Here is a 16,006-nt window from a genome sequence, read left to right on the forward strand (position 1 = left end):
AATATAAGCCATTTCCTAATAGATCAAAGGATCCTAATAGGTCAAAGGATATGAACAGGCAGTTTTCAGATGAAGAAATCAAAGCTATCTATTGCCATATGAAAAAAATTTCTAAATCACTATTGATTAGAGAAATGCAAATTAAAATTTTTTGGTACCACCTCACACCTATCAGATTGGCTAATATGACAAAAAAAAAGGAAAATAATAAATATTGGAGAAGATGTGAAAAAATCGGGACACTAATACATTGTTGGGGTAGTTGTGAACTAATCCAACCATTCTGGAGAACAATTTGGAACTATGCCCAAAGGGCTATGGGGTTTTGTATACCCTTTGACCCAGTAATACCACTACTAGGTCTGTATCCCAAAGAAATCATAAAAAAGGGGAAAGGACCCATACATACAAAAAATATTTCTAGCAGCTCTCTTTGTGGTAGCAAAGAATTGGAAATTGAGGGGAAGCCCATCAACTGGGGAATGGCTGAACAAGTTGTGGTATATGAATGTAATGAAATATTATTGTGCTATAAGAAATGATGAACAAGCAGATTTCAGAAAAACATGGAAAGACTTAAGTGTACTAATGCTAAGTGAAGTGAGCACAACCAGGAGAACATAGTACACAGTAGAAGCAATATGGTATGGTGATCAGCTGTGATAAACTTAGCTTTTCTCAGCAACACAATGATCCAAGGTAATTCCAAAGGACTCATGATGGAAAACACTTTCTATATCCAGAAAAAGAACTGTGAAATCTTAATGCAGATTGAACTATACTATTTTTACTTTTTTTTTCTTTCTTGAGGGTTTTTCCTTTTTGTTCTGAATCTTCTTTCACAAAATGATTAATGTGGAAATAAGTTTAATGTGATTATACATATATAACCTATACTAGATTGCTTTCTGTCTTGGAGAGGGGTGAGGAAAGGGAGGGAGGGAGATAATTTAGAACTCAAGATCTTATAAAAACAAATGTTGAAAACTATATTTACATATAACTGGAAAAAATAAAATACTATATAAATTTTTAAAAAGAACAAGTAATGAAATAAAAACTACATAGATATGATATAGGAGGTGAAAAAAGGGTTAATAGAAAAACCTAAGATCCAAGCTCTAATTCAAACATTAGCTCTAAAAGGGAGTCAGACCCCAGTTAATGGATAGCTTACAAGTCTAAATGCTAGGTTCTCATACCCAGAGTGATCAGCATCCATAACAGACCAAAACGGGTCAGGTCAAAATAACAGTAAAGGAAAAGACATGTCTATAGAAATTCTAAAGAAAAATGATTATATTTTGAAACTAATCATGGGAACCAGAGACATGTGCAGAAAAGGCCAAATTTTTCCTCAGATTCACCTTAAGACGTGTAAACCCCAAAAACACACCTCCATGGAAAAAGGTACCTGCCTCAGGGGTTGGCTTAGGACCCCAGGAACTCCAAATTAGGATAAACCCTCCCTTGTAACACCACTAGGTGGAGAATATTATAATGAGAAGGACAGGCCCTCCCCTGTACCTCCCCAAGGTGGAGATTATTATAATGAGACTGATAATCAATTTATCCATACTATAAATATAACTGTCTTTCCTTTCCTTATTCCAGAGATACCTTTCCAATATTCTGGTTCTCTCCCTGTGGTCACCCACAGTGTTGCAATAAAACTTGGGAAACTGAGTCACTGAGTCTTGTAATTCTTTTGGGATGACTCACAATCAATTTGACCCCGAATTCCATCCCATGTTATTTGGTGTCCCATGTGACTTCAAGTCCCAGACTCAAACTCTTTTTCCTTTTTTGAAAGCAGTGGGGTGAGATCTCATTAAAGTAAGTTTGGGATCTGCCTTTAACTCCTGCACCCAGGTTTTTGGCTCATTTGAGAGTCCTGGGTGGCTCACCAAAGCGAGTGGGGGTATTTCTCCTTGATCCGGGATCAAGTGATTTACCCTGAGGAATTTCATTTTTTTCCTGAAAATGGAAGAAAGGAAGTGCCCTGTTGGCAAAACCCAACAGTCTGGGGGATGCCCTGGATTGGGTTCTTTGCTGTTTTAATGGACACCCCCGTGGACACATGTGCGGTGTCAGTAATCTCTGGGAGGTTACAGATAGGTCAGGAAATTTTGACAAATTGAGAAAAGGGAGCAAGGAGAAAATTGGATGTAGCCAAAAAGAAACAAATGACTTTAAGAGAAAGGAGAATTCCAATAGCACTGACCTGAAAAAGAAAATGGGTGGTGTTTTATTGCAATAATGTCTGACCCCAGAAACCCCCTCATTCGGCTCTTGGGTTCCCCAGAATGGAGTATGCATTGTGTCTGTTGCCTCAGAAACCTCAGTCACATTGGGTAGGCCCCCAAGGTCTGAGGTAGGATTTTTCACAGGTGCAGTCTTAGCCCAAAGCACCTTAAAGGGACAGGGAGAAAAAATATTCTGTATGACCCCTCAGGTGTATCCTTACAAATTTGGAAAAAAAGGAAAAAAATTGGACATGGATGAAAAGGACTTATTTGCAAGATAAAGATTTAAGGTAACATACCTCCTGATAGAAGTAATATCTTATGATTGTTTGTTTGCTTGTCTGTGTGCTGCTGCTAGTCTGCTTGTTGTCTTGTGCATTTATGTCTTTCAAATGTTGCAGTTGTGTTGTACAATCTGTGGGGAATTTTTGGTTGTACCCCTGTAGCCTTTCAGAGCAATGGCCAGGCTCTGAAAGTAAGGGGAAGGGAAGTCTCTGACTTCTGGAAATCTTTACAGTTGTGTGTGTCTACTTAAGAGTTTTAATTTGGAATTGGGATGTAACTTCTTTACTAGGCATTAATAGCCTTAGATGAATATTGTAAAAGCTGGTTTGAAAATGCTGCTACTTTGAAATCTTTTGTAATGGAATGGTTAAAAATCAGGAACTATTTGTAAAGTGTAAAACTTTCCAAGAAATAAGTCAAGCGTAACTTGCGCTGCTGCTTTCTCTCCCAGGGAATAGACGGAATGTCCATCAATTGGGGGATGACTGAAGAAGCTGTGGGATATGATTGTGGTGGAATGGTATTGTGCTATAGGAAATGACAAACAGGATGATACCAGAGAAACCTAGATAGACTCATATGAACTAATGTATAGTGAAGTGAGCAGAACCGGGAAAACATTGTCCACAGCGACAGCAATATTGTTCAATGAGCAATTGTGAATGACTTGACTGCTCTCAGCAATGCAATGATCCAGGACAATCCCAAGGGACTAATGACAATGAGGAAGCATACTATCCACCCCCATAGAAAGAACTGATAAAAAGAGCACTTTTGGATTGTACATTAACCTGGTTGATGTCTCGTGAGGGGAGGGGAGGAAAGGAAGGGAGGGAGGGAGAAAAATTTGGAATTCTAAATCTTATGAAAATGAATGGTGAGAACTAACCTTACATGTAACTGGAAAAAATAAAATAAATGTTTGTTGCAGAGAAAAAAAAAAGAGGCCTCTCCTTTTAAAATGCTCCCTGACCATTTCTTTGATCACACAATTTCAGGGCCAGAATGTAGCTTAGACTACTCCTGCTGATCCACTTTTCAGATAAGAAAACAGTCCAAGAAAGGTGAAGTGAATTATCTAAGGTCATATAACAACTTGGTATTGGGACTGAACCTTGGTCTTTGTTCTCACAGCCCAGTAGTCTTTCTATAATTCAATCCATTTCGCATAAAACTCTCCCTTCTCTGAATCTTTTTGTTGTCTGAGGTTGACTGTATGTTACTTCCTCTTCACTTAGATTTAGGCCCTTGAGGACAGTAATATGTCTTATACTTATTTTGTATTTGTATAGCAACTGGTAGAGTGCTAAGCATATAAATGATGCTCAATCAATATTTGTTGAATTTAATTAAAATTGACAAGTAGTAGAACACTGTGATTAAAAACAAAGTGTGAATGGAAGGACTAAATATCAGTGCTCTTCAAAGTCTTAGTTTAAACCTTGGATGTTGGATTTAGCAACATTTAGTCATATTATTTTCATATGCTTCCTATGGGACTGAAAGAACTTTAGGTGTCATGAAGAAAAATGCCCCATCTAATAATAAAGAACTATGGAATATAGTTCACTTGACTGATTGTCCCTTATGGCTTGTATACCAAGGCAGCTTGAAAAAAAAAAATAGACTGACTGCCAAATATGACTTTCAAATCAAGGACACTTTCATTTTGAGCTCAATCAATTATTTCAAATTCACCTCAATGTTATAGCTTATTCTGATGAAGAAAGGAAACATTGAGGCACAGAGAATAACTTTGAGCTGTAAGGGAATTTAGATACAAGCTAGCTCCTTCATTATACAGATAAGGAAACTAGGGACCAAATACATTAAATGAGAGACTGTGTACTATGGTAGAAAAAGTAATGGATTATGAAACAAAAGATTGGTGTTTGAATGATGAGTTTAGTGCTTATTAGTTGGGTGACCCTGAGGAAGTTATTTAATGCCTCTGTTTCAGTTTCCTTAAGATTAAAATGAGAATAATTATACTTCCACAAAGGCCTACTATAATGTCTCACCATGGCATTGAGATGACCCTGAATTCTTACAGGTTATGCCAACAGAGCAGAAGCTTTGAAATGATCAACCATATTTTAAAGACTTTAGGGTATTATATAAGCAACCTACTGTGTCTGTTTCCTGGAGGTTAGGGTAGTTAAATGTTTGGGTTTTGTTTTTATTTTTGTTTTTGTTTTTGTTTTTCTGGAACCATGCCCATCCTCTCCATCACAATCATATGCCACAACTTGTTCAGACATTCTGCAATTGATGAACATCCTCTCCATTTCCCAACCTTTGCAACAACAAAAAGAACCACTATAAATATTTGCATTCATATAGGTCCTTTTCCTTTTCCTTTGGTCTCTTTGTAGTATAGACCAGGTAACACTACTGATGGATCAAAGGGTATGCAAAGGGTATTTTATCCCTTTAGGCATAGTTCCAGGTTGTTTGGCAGAATGGGTAGACCAGTTCACTACTTCATCAGCAATTCATTAATGTACTGACTTACCCTCATCTCTTCCAACTCATAGATGTTTTAATTTGCTTTTCTCTTATTGATAGTGATTTGGAGCATTTTGTCATATGACTATAGATAGCTTTGATTTCTTCTTCTGAAAACTGCCTGTTCATATGCTTTGACTATCAATTGGGGAATAGCTCTTATTTTTACAAATTTAATTCCGTTTTGGCTATCTATCTAGCTATCTATGAGAAATTAGGCCTTTATCAGAGAAACTTTCTTAAAAATGTTTTTGATATTGCTTCTTTGTCTATGGTACCTTTTGAAAAATGTAATTTTCCTGATTATTTCCTTTAATTAGGTCTATTTTTGCTTTTGCTTTTTTTTAATTACTTGAAATTTAAAATTGAGAGAAAAAAATTTTCAGCAACAGTAGGTAACAATTTGTTACCTTTTTTTTTATTTGAATCACTGACACAGTAATGAAAAAGTTATCAAAACTTAAAGGGTAAAAGAACTCTGTACAACTGAAACCATTAGTTTATGTATGTTTAAAACAGCTCGACTTCCTCCCCCAGGTCAGTGCATAAGCTATTAGGAAAACAGGAAAATTTACATAACAAAAATAGGAACAGAATTTTTTTAAATTTTTTAAAAAATATGTGAAAATACAAAAATTAATCCTTTCCTGGAATCTTCACATTCTTCTTTTCTGTGTACTTTTATATAACATATTATTTCCTCAAATAAATGCATCCCCATACTTATTCTTTAGTTGTCCATTGACGTAGTCTTCTATTTGTTCCAGAGCTATATTCATGTAGCCATTGAGGCAAGCCAGGATACCTCTGTAATCAAGTCCAGAATTTAACTTTACCACAACTGGGCTTCCTATGATCTACTTTAGGAAGTCACTGGGAGTTTGCTTACGTAGACTCATTTTAACAATCCTCTAAGCATCTCGGGCCAAGAGCACCTGCTTTTGCTTTTTTGTCTAAGATCGTGATTTCCACCCCTGCCCTCTTAACTTGAACTGAAGCATAATAAACTCTGCTCTGATCCTTCATTTCAACACTGTGTGCACGTGTTTTTCTGTCCCAAGTGTGTCTCTTGTCAGATTCTGATTTCCAGTTCATTCTACTATCTGCTTCCATTCTACAAACATACATATATATACACACGTGCACACACACACACACACACATGATGAAAAAGGCAAGAGTTATAGGGAATGGAAAGATATTGAAGGGTTGGCATTTCATCATTGTAGAGAGTACTCACATTACAATCCCACTGATATATCAAAGAAATATACCAACATTATCTACTTCATATGGTGGTGGGTTGGTTTTTTTTGAGGAAAATCTTTAGTCAACTTTAAAGACAAATATGACCTATTAGTATTATTAGGTATCTTGCCTACAGTCATACCTGTATTAAATACCTGGGCTGGGATTTGAAGCCACAGGAAGACCTAATTCTGGGTGAAATAAGGTGAAAACTCATATATTAACCAGAGTCAACACTGACTGACTTCACATGGCTATTGGACAAAGTTCTCACACTCATATAATATAAATAACATGATATACATGTTATAATTTCATTTTTTGGACCAATCTCCTCTGGATGTGAACATTTAAAACAATCATACTGCTATGTCAGATTTGCATGGGATTGAAATTCTAAAAAGGGGATGTTATTCAAATTACAATAAAAAGCAAATGTGAGCCCAAAGGAAAAATAAATCACCAAATATATCTTACTTCATCTCTTTCAGTGTCACTATTCTCATTCATAAAATCAGGGGACAGATAAGATAAATTCTAAGGTTTCTTTTAGATCTAAATACTGTGATCTTATGATTTTCCATTTTTGAGAAATGCCCATCATATTCTATAATCTAACCCCCTTGTATTTCTACCTCTCCTGGCTCAGGAATGTCCTAGAACTCACTTGAGATGGCCAAGCAAAATTCAAGGCCATCAGGGCAACTAGGTGGTGCAATGGATAGAACACTGGCTCTGGATTCAGGAGGACCTGAGTTCAAATCTGACCTCAGACACCTAACACTAGCTGTGTGACCCTGGGCAAGTCACTTAACCCCGACTGCTTCACCAAAAAAAAAAAAAAAATCAAGGCCATCACTGGGGATACCCAACCCTTTTACTGGGCTCCATGAAAGCCCGAATCAGCTATCAAAGTGACCTTCCTAAAGCTCATGCTTCTCCATATCATCTCCCTATTCAATAAATTCCAGAGCCTCTCCATTATCCCCCAGGATAAAGTACAGAATTCTGTTTGGTGTTTAAGACCTTTCATAACCTTTCTCACATCCTCCTTATAGATACTCTTTGGTCTAATGACACTGGCCTCCTTCCAATGACTCTTCTTCACAAAAGACAGTCTCCCTGCTGAAGGCATTTTCACTTGCTACCTGCCATGACTGGCAAGCTCTCTGTCCTTCTCCTCCTGGCTCCCTTGGCTTGCTACAATTCCCAGCTAAAAGCCCCCAGAAATCCTAGGAAGCCTTTCCCAGTCCCTTTTAATTCTAGTGCCTTCCCTTTGTTGAATATTTCAAATTTATCCTGCATATAGTGTAAAGAATTAATTGTTATTTGAGGTTTTTATGCCTCGGTGAGCACTGGCCTGGGGCTCCGCAAACCGCACGGTGTTCCACCCACTGCCAGGGCTCTGGCACCTCACGTCATCACCACTCCACTACGCCTACATGGGCCTGGCAAAAGTATAATGATTGGAAGCCTAGTGAGGGCAGTCATGTGACTGTCAGAGTGGCTATCCCATTGGTTGGGACTGTGTGGGGTGTTTCTAGGTTTGGGGGAGGAGAATTGGGCATTCTAGGTGGAAGCTGGAAAGCGACGTGTGTTCTACTGTGTATTTTCAGCTGATTCCTGGGTGGTGGTATTTTTCAGGTATTATAATTTCCCTTTCCCCATTTTTATTTCCTTTCCCTTGATCCTACTGATCCTGTTTGTGTTTTTTTTTTTAAGTTCGTTCTTGTTAAAATAAATCTTGTTCTGTTTTGAGGGAGGCTGCCGGTTTCCTTCCTTGCCCCAATATTGCAGCAAGCCGCTTAGCTAGCACTCCCCAATTAAAAATTGGTCCCCACAATAGCTTATTTGCCTCTCTCCTTAGCCTGTGAGCTTCTTGCAAGCAGGGACTAGGGCAGCTAGGTAGCACAGTAGATAAAGCACCAGCCCTGGATTCAGGAGGACCTGAGTTCAAATATGACCTCAGACACTTGACACTTACTCGCTGTGTGACCCTGGGCAAGTCACTTAAGCCTCATTGCCCTATTGAAAGGAAGGAAGGAAGGAAGCAGGGACTGCATTTTATTTTTCTTTATATCCAAGTTGCTATTTGTCTTTCATTCTCAAAGAGGACCATGTCATCAGGGTGATGTCATGACTTAAAGGAAATTGTATTTAAGTGAGGGAAGACTGTGCAAGGGCACCAACCTCACTCTCTCCTCCAGAGCCATCTGGGTCAAGTGACAAGACATACCAGGATGATATGTCCCTCCCTTCCTTCCTTCCTTCCTTCCTTCCTTCCTTCCTTCCTTCCTTCCTTCCTTCCTTCCTTCCTTCCTTCCTTCCTTTCTCTCCCTCTCTCTTTCTTTCTTTCTTTCTTTCTTTCTTTCTTTCTTTCTTTCTTTCTTTCTTTCTTTCTTTCTTTCAACAGGGCAATGAGGCTTGCCCAAGGTCACACAGTGAGTAAGTGTCAAGTGTCTGAGGTCACATTTGAACTCAGGTTCTCCCAAATTTAAGGCCAGTGCTCTATCCATTGCACCACCCACCTGCCCCCATATCCCAGTGATTAGCATAGTATTTGGTACATAGTTGGTACTTAATACATATTTATTGACTAAGACGGAAATCAACATTTCTATTATTTGAGGAAAAGAAGATGAGATAGAGAACTAAAAACTTTATCTTCTTCCCTGAAGTCCCTAAGTGGTTCAGTGGATAGAGAACTGGGCTTGGAATCCAGACAACTCAACTTTTTGTGAATTCAAATCTGGCCTTAGACACTTACTATCTGTGTGACCCTGGGCAACTCTTTTTGCTTCAGTTCCTCATCCAGAAAATGATCTGTAAAAGGAAATGGTAAATCACACCATATCTTTGAGAAGAAAACCCCAAATGGGTCATGAAGAGTTGGACAGAACTGAACAACAACCAGAAACCTGGACACTCCTATTTTTACTACTTTACTAACCTAATGACCTCTGGGCCTTGCTTTTTTTTTTTTTTTTTTTTTTGCTCTATTGCTGCAACTACAGCACTTTTCAAGTTATTTTATCTGCCCTGAAGTTCAAATTTTTTTTATGTGCCATCTCTCTCAATTAGTGTGTGTGTTCCTTGAGAGCACAGATTGTCTAACTTTTGCTTTTGCTTTTGCTTTCATTCCCAGTATTTAGAATAGTACATGGCACATTGTTAGCATCTAATTAATTGATTGATTGATTGATTCAGTCTTCCATTCCTCTGTCCATTCTTCCCTGGAAACCACCCAGGCTCCTACATGAACAATGGTTTGATTCACTTCATACTGACCACCACAATTGCCTTGACAAGTTCTATAGTATTCAGAATAGCATAACTCTTTGATCACCTCAGTTGTCTTAGATGGATACCTTCATGTCTTCTAGCGGGGATGCTTTATGATTTGAAATAGTATAACTTATGGAGGACATTTCCTCAGGATATAGAAAACTTTTGGCTGATAATGGGCTGATTTTTTTTTTCTGCCAGCAATGACAGATTATTTATCCTGTTATATCAGAAGGACAAATCAAGCATGGATTCCCACTCTGTGACTGTGTATGATACCTCTCACACAGAGCATGTGGGCCATGAATCTCCTAGAACTTTTCCACTCTCTGAGGTGGCTTGCTCACTGCAACCTGTTTTCACACTGGCAGGTCAAGCTACCTAGAGAAGAAATGTCGCCTTGTGATTACATTTTAAAACACTTGGAGTCCTAGAAGTAACATTACTGTGGATAATACACTCCTATGTAATGATTGGAAGGACGCCACCTGCTGGAGACTTACTGTAGCAAAACTCCGCCATGAGGAGAAGGTGTCTGAAGGCAAGACATGCAGATCTTTGGCATCAGGAAGTGACGTGTGCTTGTGGGAGGAAGAGGAGGAGGAGGAGGAGGAGGAGAGGCGGACTCTCTCGCAGTCTTTCATGTGGACTCTGGTGGAGAGTGGAGCTAGAAACCCACTCTCCCTTTGATAGATAGATGAATCTAGGCCTTTCTCTCTCTCTTTACCAAATTCTTATTCTCCTTAATAAATGCTTAAAAGTCTAACTCTTGCTAAAGCTTATAATTTATTGGCAACCACTCATTAGATATTTTAGACAGTATAGCTAGAATTTTAGCCCTTACACCTATTACTTACCTCTTTGGTTCTTAAGTCTCCATCACTGTGCTCCCATGTATAAAGCCAGCCACTCATAGTGGTGACACTACTGTTTCTTAAAAATAACCATTTATGGGGCAGCTAGGTGGTGCAGTGGATAAAGCATGGGCCCTGAAGTCAGGAAGAACTGAGTTCAAGTCCAGCCTCAGACACTTGACACTTACTAGCTGTGTGACCCTGGGCAAGTTACTTAATCCCAATTGCCTCACAAAAACAAAAACAAACCCCCCCCCCAAAAAATTTATTCAACTATAAGGAAGGAGCATTAATTAATATACCACTGGTACACAATGTAAAGCAAATGTACGAATAATAAATGCATCAAAATTCACACAGAAACCTGGGTTATACTCTCCAACCAATAAATTAATTATCTATAGGGAATGGACACACCCAGACATTTGGCTAGAAAACACATACATTAGGATAACTAATGTTATAGAAATAATTCACAAGTCTGGAATGTGGGTTTTGATGTCATTGATTCTTGTTTGTTTGTTTGTTTGTTTGTTTGTTTGTTTGTTTGTTTTGAAGGGCAATGAGAGTTAAGTGACCTACCCAGGGTCACACAGCTAGTAAATGTCAAGTGTCTGAGGATGGATTTGAACTCAGGTCCTCCTGAATCCAGGGCCAGTGCTCTATCCACTGTGCCACCTAGCTGCCCCCAATGTCATTGATTTTTTTTTTTTTTTGGTGAGGCAATTGGGGTTAAGTGACTTGCCTAAGGTCACACAGCTAGTAATTGTTAAGTGTCTGAGGCTGGATTTGAACTCAGGTCCTCCTGAATCCAGAGCCAGGGCTCTATCCACTGCGCCACCTAGCTGCCCCTGTCATTGATTCTTTAAGAAACATATGCTCCACATAAAACTTCTTCTCTAATAAATGCCCTCAATCTTTTTTTTTTTTTGGTTGTTTTTTTGGCGGGGCAATGGGGGTTAAGTGACTTGCCCAGGGTCACACAGCTAGTAAGTGTCAAGTGACCGAGGCCGGATTTGAACTCAGGTACTCCTGAATCCAGGGCCAGTGCTTTATCCACTGCGACACCTAGCTGCCCCAAATGCCCTCAATCTTGATCTTCAGCTAGGTACTGTCCAATTAGGCAAATTCTCTGCCTTCCTGTTCTCAAGGTAACAAAGAATATACAAATTTGTTCAATTTACACACAACATTAAAAAGACTCTAAGAAAATAATACTCTCAATTTACTTAGCTTTGAGCTGGAGAATTGTAAAGCTCATTAGAGTTTCACTCTTGAACTACAGATAATCTCAGACAACTATTCACTCACCTTGATGCTACATCAATCAATCAACTTTAGGTGGGGGAGGGGAGAAGAGGGAGAAGTCTTAGAAAAGCTACTGTAGAATCTGTCTTTTCAATTTCTGCTTTTCCCTCTCAAATTGGAGAGAGCAACAGAGAATAATAGACAATTCTTAAAAGCTTCATCTTACTCATGTAAATGCCATGTACTCATCTTAAATGGCATATCACTCACTGTAAATGATACCAAGGAACAATAGTTGACACTTAGATTCTCTTCCAGTGATCTCCACTGTCTCTTCAGCCAGTCAGGAATTTCATAGGTGAAGCTTTCTGTTGACTGACTGCCCTGGCACCTCATCACAAAGCTCCAAAGGCACTTGAGTTTTGGCTTCTACTGTTACTTCCCACTCCTGGTGCACTCTACTCAGGTGACTTCAACCTCTCTTTAAGCTTCATACTAATGGCTTAGTCAGAATTTTGTGATGATCAGAGACTGATCGTTCATTTATGAGGTTAAAAACTCACCAAATCTCCCCAGTGAAGTCAAGGCCTTCTTTCATAATCCTGTCATCTCCAAATAGTTTTTGATTTTTTCATTTCATGTGATTTACCCTTCTATGTCTTAAAATAATTACAAGCAAATAAGCTGAAGGACCATAATATCCTGAATCTTCAGCCATTATATACTTTTCAAAGAAGCCCACTCTAAGTCTGTGTGTTTGACACATGTTTCATTATACTTGAGTTTCATCAGTTTTCAATTTAAAAAATTAGTTCTTTTCAGTCCCTTTACACCACCAAACTGTTGGCAAACAAAACTGGCATCACCCTATGTCTTTTGCAAAGTGATTTAAATACGTATATTTAAGACACTCTTCATTTCCTGTCCCTTGTTAAATCATCTTGATGACAACTTATTGGAAAATGGTGTTTCTTTATAAAGAGATTTTAGTAGTTTTTAGTAAATCACAGTTATTTTCCTATTCCTTTCAGATTCCAAACTATTCATCTATGAAAGAAGTAATCTTTTACCAGTTCATTTAATTATTTCTTTATATTAAAGTGCTTTTTCAGCCCCTTTCAAAACCAAACTGTGAAAGGGTAATACCTTAAAGGAGTAGCACCTTATATCATAAATCACCCCAGATTATAAAGATTCCACTAACACATGGTAAAAAAAAAAAAAAACCATGGCGATCACCTATTAACTAGACAAAAAGTTAATGAGTACACAAAGAGGATTGTTTACCATGTTGCTTTGGTTTTGCTTAATTAAAAAAACCCAAATCCCTGAGAGCTCTTGAAATCATCTATCCCAACCTGTTTATTTTACAGATGAGGAAACTGAGATCCATGAAATGAAGTGACTTGCCCAAGGTCATATAAACAGTAAAGAGTAGAGCTAGAATTTTAATCTTCTGACGCCAAGTCCATTGCTGTTTAAATCATAGTACTTGGGCTATAGCTTTTATTTATTCTTTAAAACATACATGGAGAATGAATCACAAGAGAAGATAGACTTTCCCAGCAATAGTTTAACAGTCACTCTACTTGTGAGTTCAGCAGCTGTAGAAAACAAAGGAAGTTCTAATGCGAGGGATGCACCAGAGGTCAATAAATATTTTAATATGATTGCATCTTATATGCCTTTGAGGAACAGACCCTGGAGGCCATCTGTCTTCCAGTCTCACTCTTTTCCCTGGCTCTTAACCTTGCAGGAGGTTGGTAAAAATGGCATCCAAATTGAAGTCATGCTCTTTCACTTAGGAAATCATTGGGGTATACTGGGAACTGCACTTGGTTTTCAAATCAAGAGTTGTGGATTCAAAACATCCTCTGACATTTACTAACTGCATGACCTTCAGCAAGTTACTTGATTTCTCTGGGCCTCAGTTTCCTCATCTGAAAAAAAGAGAGGGTTGAATGAGACAGTCTCTGAGAGCCCTTCTCCCTCTAAATCTATGATCCTTAGGGAAAGTTAGATTAAATTAGAATTTTGTAATGATAAGTGAATTCTGGCAGTTATTATAGATATTAGACCCCTAAAATACAATCACTAGTGACATACTACCTCTTAATGACATTAAAATTAAAAGTACACTTGTGAATGATTGAGAGTGAAATATCCCCACCATTATGTTACCAGGAGCCAAAGAAAGGCCAGTAAATGAGGTAGAATTTTTAAAAATGAAAGATAATTATTTCCTTACCATTTAGCTACAAAGTCAACATTGACAGGTTGTATTAACTGACAAAGGCTCTGAACCATCTGGAATGAAATCTGTCCCAGCTGATGATAGCACAGTATCTTTAGGAATGAGTCACAGATATTCTTAATAGATAATTGTTCAGTGGTTCTGAACTTCAAGAGATCAAATAAAAACCTGAAGCTAAAAGCAGCAGTAGGTATGAGTAATGAAGCAACATAGACAACAAACTACAAAAGGGTCCATATAAAGTAGAACTCATATGGAGATCCTACTGACAAAAGCTGACTACTGAGAAAGCTCATGAAGGATATAGTACTAAACAGTGAATGCAAAAACTAATTATAATTATCTCAGGTTTCTTTAGCCTAAAGTATGGCAGCATGTGAGGCTGGCAGTGGGCTTCAATTATTCACAAAAGCCATCATTAAAAACTGTTGATTTAATGGCAAATATTTAATATTGAGTTTCCAAAAGTTATTGATCCTAATGATTTCTAATATATTTGGCGAGGATGCCTAATAATGGGGTATGAGAATGCCATAATAAAGTAGGAAATCCATTCAGAGGCCAATAAGCAAGAAATACTCATGATTTATCTGATAACTTTGGAAGCCACATAACGAAACCTGATCTATTGATTCTCTGGCTGTTATTTTATGGAAGGAACTGTAGTCAGAAGTACACAAAGATATATTTACTTCAAAACTGGATTACTCTGAGAGCTTCAGGAATGACTTTTCTTTTGCCAGTCTTCCCCTCCTTGAATTCATCCTGTGCCTTGCACCGATTCAATTTAACAAATATTTATTGAGCAACTACTATGTACAAGACTTTACCAGACTAATTCTTGCTTCTACACCCTTCACTTATAATGACCTCTGCTCACTGTTTTTTCCTACTCAAGTCTTACCTATTCTTTAAGACTTGGTTCTAGTAATCCCCTCTCCTGATGTGTTCCTTCTCTGCCTACAAACCTCATTTATATTACCTTTCTTTAAAATACCACAGCCTTTGTTTATAAATGTAATTTAGCTTTTGATTATATATTTTCTTTTTCCACTGGCTATTATTTAAATGTACTTTTAGCTTTTCTCTTCAACTATATTACAAACTTGTTGGATGGAGTGATGGGATCATCCTTCATATTGGTATAATACAAAGAGAATTGACCATGGAGTCACAAGACCTATTCTGCTACTTCCCTGCTCTGCTAATTCTTACCTGTTGTTTTTTTTTCTTTTCTTTCCCTATTGAGAAATTAACTTCATTTCTCTGGGCATCAGTTTTCTTATATGTAAAATAATGGTATCGAACTAGATAATTTGCTAAGGTCCTTTCCAGTTCTAAAACAGCAATCATATGATATTATATTCTCCCACACCTAGCACAACTCCAAAGACATAGAAACTGAACAACTAATGTTTCTTTAGTGATGGGTTAATTTACTGGAGTCACTCTTTCTACTCATTTACCACTTCCTACAACTTCCCCTTGAAATTAAAAGGAAGTCTGAATCTGAAATTGTCCAAGGTCAGTAGAGGGCAATGGAAAACAATTATGGTATGGACAGTCAGGTGTGGAAGTAAGGAGAGTGAATTTGTATTCAAATAAATTTGTTTGCCAAGTACTTTTATATATGAAATAACAAAAAGCCCCAAATCACCCAGTAAGGAGGTTAGAGATAAACCAAAGTTATTCTAGTGAATACCATAATTAGAAGAAAGGAATAAGGACAATTTTCCATTTACTACTCACTACAACAAACTTCCTAAAACAGATCAAAATACAGAGCTATTAAAAGGGATGTTTTAAAATGAAGTAGTAAAGGGCATTTTGTTTGATTGACTAGAATTTTTTTTAAGGATAGTGAACAAGACAACACAGCAGGATAGAATGCTTGACATTTTCCCATCATTTGGGAAAGCTCGCCAGCCAGATATCTCAGCTAAAGAAAGAAGTTGACTCACAAGAAATCATAAATCTCTTAGTGATTACTTTTGAGATAACCACTTCTCAAAACCTAGGTGGAAAAGCAAGAAGCACATGAGATTGGGAACTTCATGTAAAGCCAATATGCAGAAATA

At 37.8% G+C, this 16,006-nt stretch overlaps 1 pseudogene; it reads right to left on the minus strand.

Moving 5' to 3' along the window:
• Positions 1-5,695: 5,695 nt before the first annotated feature.
• LOC122727627 lies at positions 5,696-5,938 on the minus strand (annotated as a pseudogene).
• Between the last annotated feature and the right edge of the window lie 10,068 nt (positions 5,939-16,006).

This window comes from Dromiciops gliroides, chromosome 5 (assembly GCF_019393635.1).
Source record: "Dromiciops gliroides isolate mDroGli1 chromosome 5, mDroGli1.pri, whole genome shotgun sequence".
Classification (NCBI taxonomy): Eukaryota; Metazoa; Chordata; class Mammalia; order Microbiotheria; family Microbiotheriidae; genus Dromiciops; species Dromiciops gliroides.